We start from the raw sequence: 6,000 nt of genomic DNA, 5'->3' as shown, positions 1-6,000 counted from the left end.
GAAATTGTGTGATCAATACAATGTGGGTGGGAAAGGAATGGAAGACAATTGTAGACTCCAGAGATAGTGTGAGGAGAGGGTGGGAAAGGACAGAGGGTCAGAAAGAAGGGTAAAAATAATTCTAGGAACTAGAAACAGAAAATTGTTTATAACGTGAATGATTAAGTCACTATGCAGTGTATACTGGATGGGAATTCACATTTTGTATGCTGTGATGATGCTTAAGGAAAGAATGTAAATTAAGTTACAAAAAAAAAAGTCTCAGGAAAAAAAAATTTATTCAATGACTGCAGTAAGATATGTAGCCCCAGCTAGGTGCTATTTTATAGGATGTGTAAAGTTAGACTTGTGTTCATGGAAATGTATATATCACCTGTGTTTACTATGAAAATATTTAGATTAATTAAGGTCTTTAGTAATTCAATAAAATGTGGGGAGAAAACAGTATAGAAAGCAAACATAGATACAAGAGACAGTGTGGGAAGAGAGAGGGAGATGGGAGAGGGTAAGAGATAGGGAATCAAGGATGGGGGTAAAAAAAGCAAAACATACAGAAAACAAGAAATGGAAAATTATTTGCTGACAATAACATGTTTGTTGATGTGACAATATACAGTGTACTCTGGATGGAAAAATCTCATTTTGTATGCTGTAATGATGTACAGTGAATGAATGCAAATAAATAAATTGAAATAAAAAACCAAACCAAAACAACACAAAAAACCAAAAACATGCTGTGTACATGTGGATGTATGCATACCTAAAATTGCAAAAGGAGAATTAAGGAGAAGGGATTGCAGAACATTTGTAGTAGTTTTATTTATAATAGACTAAAAGTTAAAAATAATCCAAATGTCAATGTAATGGTGAATATACAAATTTTGGTATATCCATACAATGGAATATTTAACAACAAAATGAAACCACTAATACCCATAACAACATAAATCTTGATAGCATTTATGTTGTGTGAAAGAAGCTGGAAGCAAAAGACTAGACAGTATAGAATTTTATGCGTATTACATTTTAGAAAGGCAAATCAGCAGTGACATAAAGAGAATGGAGGATTGCTAGGCACTGAGCTTATGAGAAAGGGATCTGACTACAGAGAGGAATGAGGGACTGTTTTGGTTGAGGAAAATGTTCTATATCTAGATTGGGCATTATGTAACTATATACATTTGTTAAAACTCATCAAATTATACCCATACAATTAGTGAATTTTATTATATGTAAATTATAGTTTAGTAATATCGATGGAAAATACTGGAAAAAATGTCCTTGAGATACTGCTATAGTTTATTTTATATTGCAATAAGAGAATACCATAGACTGGGTAATTTATAAATAGAAGTTTACTTGGTTCCAAGTTCTGGACTAAGTTCAAGAGTACAATATTGGATCTCACAAGGCCTTCTTGCCATATCAGATCATGGTGGAAGACAGAAGGGTGAGAACAGGAGGAAGCCACACTCACTTTTATAACAACCCATCTCAAGATAACTAGCCCATCACAGTGATAATGACATTAATCTCTCAGGATCTAATAATCTCTTGTGAGGACCTACCTCCCAGCACTATTGCATTGGGAATTAAGTTTCTTTTTTCTTTTTATTAGTATTACTTATTATTTTTATACATTCAGTCATGATGCATAATTTAGTTTGTAGAGAGATTTCACCCAACATGATATATGCCACACTGCAGACAAGTTGATACTACTATAGGGAGCACATTCAAACTAGAGCAGACAAGATTTTTGAATACATCTTAAAAAATATTAAATGCCTATTTGTGTAAAGGGCAGAATCTAGCTAGCCTGATCCAAGAACTATATGTGTCATAAGGCAGTGGTGTGATAACATTCTAATGAACTAGATTCTTTTTTCTAGGCTAGAGATCAATCAAAGGAAATAGTGACTAAAATGAAGACATTCTATGAATCAATTCAAATGAAGAGACTATCTAGATATATCTACTAGAAAAAAATTCCATCAACAATCAGAAAAGCTGTTTTGAAATATCTGTGCTACATTCCAGCGAGATATCAGGAAAGATAAGCATTACAAGGGTCACTGAGGTTCTATAAGAGAAGAAACCTCAATATGAGTAGGGCATTGAGTCTTAAGAGAAATTCTTGAGATGGATAGACAAGGAGATCTGATACTAAACTTTAATTTACAAATCTTGGTCAGGAAGCAGAGAGAAAGCTGTCATGGCAAAGAGCGCTGTCATCTTTGTTAATTTCACAGCACCAGCTTTATCCAAGTTTCCAGCCGCACTGTCTTAGGTTAAAACAATTGCTGGCAACTTCATTTTTCTTTGCTGATGTATAATCATAAGTTATTTGTGTGGATATATTTTTCCCTTTCTACTGGCACTTTTCAGTTTTCGATTATTAGATTCGGCTCCTCCTTGTGGGCTGCTTAGTAGTTTATTGGTTTATTAGGGACAAGTGTGGCCACTGCCTCTGGAAGATGTCAGAGTGGTGCCTGTAAACCATGATGAGGTTTTAGCTGAGATGGTATGTTAGCTTTGGCCTTGAGTTCTCAAGGGATCATGATTAAAAGTTGTTCGGGGAGACTTACTACTCTTTTTAAGTTGCCAATTTTGTGGTTTTCCTGTGGAGTTGGACTTGTTTTCATCCATAGCTGTGGTTAATTTTCGGGAGCCAGAGGTAACCATTTTGGAAGAGATTCTTCCCCTTTCTTTGAATGATAAGTAACATTTTTGACTCTGGTTGCTGTGGTGTGTGCTTTTTAAACTGAGGACTGATTATAAGCTAAGGCCAGGATTTTGTGTACTATGGATGAGGCCTGAGGGATGTTCACTGATGCTTCATGTTACCATTGAAGATTCTCAAATTAATGGTTGGAAGAGCCATTTGGGTGGGAAGAGGAAGAGACAAGAATTAATACTGATTGGCTAGTGTTCTATCTTTGTCCATGCCTGCCACTGAACATAGGTCTTGATGTGGATTTTAGACTGTGCATGCCACAATTGCTTATGAGGGGTAAAGGGACTGATCAAAATTTTTCAGTTATTTAAGATACAATTTATGTGTAGTAAAATTCACCCTTTTAGTGTTTAGTTCTGTAAGTTTTGATGAGCACACAAAGTCACATAAGCATCACAATGATCAAGATAGAGATAAGTGTTCCCATCACCCCCTAACATTCTACTTTTCCTTTTGTAGTTAACTCTTCCTCTATTTTCCCTTTACTATACCAATAGTTTTGCTCTTTTGAATCACATAGTGTATGGTTTTTGAGTTGGCTTCTTCCACATAGCATTTATACACCTGAGATTTATTCATGTTGTTGCATGTATAAGTCACTAATCCATTTAAGTTTGAGTGTTACTCCATTGCGTAAATGTACCACTGTTCTTTGTGTATTCACCAGCAGAATAGTTAAGCTGTTTTCAGATTTTGATTGAAGATGTGATAAACACCTACATAAAAGGTTTTGTGTCAACATAAATTTTCATTTAATTAGGGTAAGTGCTTAGGGGTAGTGTTCTGAATATTATGGTAATGTATATGTAATTTTATAAGAAACTGCTACAGAGTTTCAGAAATGATTGTATTATTGAGCATTCCCATCATTAAGGTATGAGAATTCCCATTGCTCTGCATCCTTTTGAACACCTGGTGTTGTCAATATTTCATTTAAAAATTTTAATCTCTTAAAATTTGAGTATAGTAGCTATGTCATTGTGGTTTGGGTGAAGAGAGGTGTAAAAATTTAGCTTGTTGATGGTCTGGGAAAACATCTTTATTTCCAGGATTATCTTGACATTTGGTATTGACTTTTGGTCAACATAATGCTGGACTCACTAAAGAGCAATTTAAAATTTGGTGTTTTAAATGCAATATTCCCCTTGAGGCACCTGTGGTGGTTTTAAATTTTTTTCCTTTGTGACAATTTTAAAGTATGTTTACAAATTCTTTGATATGCTTTGAGTTGAAAAGTGGAACTTAATTTTCTACCCCTTCTGTCACTGGTAGTCGGTTGGCCTTTGTGATTAACTTTTAATGATTGCATATGATAGAAGACTAAAAGGCATGTGGCTTCCTCCTTGCTTCCTTTTAGGTGGAGCCTCTAGCCCCAGTCCAGCCTTCAGATTACTGCACTCCCAAGGCAACATTTTGAATGCAGCCTCATGAAAGTCTCTGAGCCAGGTCCACCTAGCTAAACTGCTCCAGAATTATTAACCCATAGAGATTATGAGATAATAAATGTTTACTGTTTAATAACTAAGTATTTGGGTTATTTTAAAATGCAGCAATAGATAACTCATATATAGACTTTGGCACTGGATTTGGGGTGATTTTGTAACGAACAGCAAAGTACTGAGAAAGTCTTTGGAATCAGAAAGTGAGCAGAAGGTAGAAGGAGTTTGTTATTAAGTATTCTGGCAGAGTTCTGGGGTTCTTCTGGGATTAGTTGCCCTTGTGTTTTAGCTTTGGTGTAAATATTAGACTGTACCTGATTTTTGCTTTTTTCTTTTAAATGAGTTTTACAATAGTTGACTCAAAATTATGTACAGAAGGTCATTTGTCTTAGGATTTTAAAAATGTCATACAGTTACCAAGTAAAATCATAAATCATGAAACACCCTTATCCAATTTCTTAAATATCTCCTTTTTTAAAGTGATTACTGTAACAGTAGGAAGTCCTTGTCTCAATTTTTGTTTTAAATTTTAATCTCAGTACGAGGCTTTAAAGTAAAAAGTTTGGATGGAAATAACTGATTATCTGGTTCCAAAGGACATTTCCAAAAGAGATCCCCTGGGCATAATCCATGCACCCAAGTTCTCACAGAATAGGAGATTTACTGACTCAAGAAGTTTAGTACCATTGGTGGATATTTTACATGTACATTCTTTAGGCTTCATATTTAATTTCTTTGGCAATCAAAGCTACTCTCAGTACAAGAAACCATAGGTGAAGCCAGGTTCTCCTTCAATTTGGAGGCTCTGTGCTAATATATCATACCTGCCTTCCATCAATTCCATGGTGTTACATAAATTGTTGAATTCTGCTTTTCGGCTTTTTCCTGGCCAAGGTGTGAAGAGGCCCGAGAGAGAGGAAAGTAAATCAGAATGTGTATACTGTCTTTTCCTCTCAATAGCCATGTCTGACTCAATCCTTGGCAGAACTGAGGCACCCTCTTTCCCATGGTTGAATCTTATTTCTTTCTCCTCTGGGGGGTCATGATATAAATATTTAAACTTAATATTGAATCATTAATATTCAGAATTGACAGGAAATGAGGGAAGAAAAGTATTTTGGAGCAGCTACCAAGTAACCATGTATGTCACACAATGTTGTGTTAAATGTGTACCAGACTGGCTGGCACTGTTTGGCCCCTCATATGTTTAGTATTGATCAGGATCACATTCTGGCTGGCTGGCTAAAACTACCAGCATTTTCACTTCAATCTGGGAGTAACTGTTGAAGATGCTTCTTAGGTATATATGAAACTGATCTTTTGTACTTGCATAGAATATCCGGCTGGTTTCCTAAAAATCTTCTGGCAGGATGTGGTTTATAATATTCAATACAATTATTAATAGATATAAGCTCTAGACCCCTAGCAATATATTGAGGTGGGCATCTAAGGCATATTTTCTTGTCTTACCCCCCTCCCCCCCCTTTTTTTTTTAAATGGGAAGTCAGTTGCATTGTTCTTGTAATGTTGTGCACTTACGGTCACTATTGCATTTTTCCAGTGATGGGTTCTGTAAGTGGTAAGAATACCTGGCACAAATTCAGTCAACATGTACATGTGTTGAATATTCTATATGTGCCTCTGGTTTTTAAGGAAGTACCCTCCAAGATAGAACTAGGAGTGTGGGAGAGTTATTGGGATCTCGCACCTGTGAAAGGGAGGGAAGGAAGGAGCACCAGACTGGGATATAGACTTCTTGAAGTATCTGGGAGCTCTATCACAATCAGCATCTGGACTAGCTCCACGTTATTCCGAAATGCCTCG

This window comes from Tupaia chinensis, unplaced genomic scaffold (assembly GCF_000334495.1).
Source record: "Tupaia chinensis unplaced genomic scaffold, TupChi_1.0 Scaffold000362_1, whole genome shotgun sequence".
Classification (NCBI taxonomy): Eukaryota; Metazoa; Chordata; class Mammalia; order Scandentia; family Tupaiidae; genus Tupaia; species Tupaia belangeri.
The sequence above is the reverse complement of the archived record's forward strand: the minus strand, read 5'-3'. Positions refer to the sequence as shown.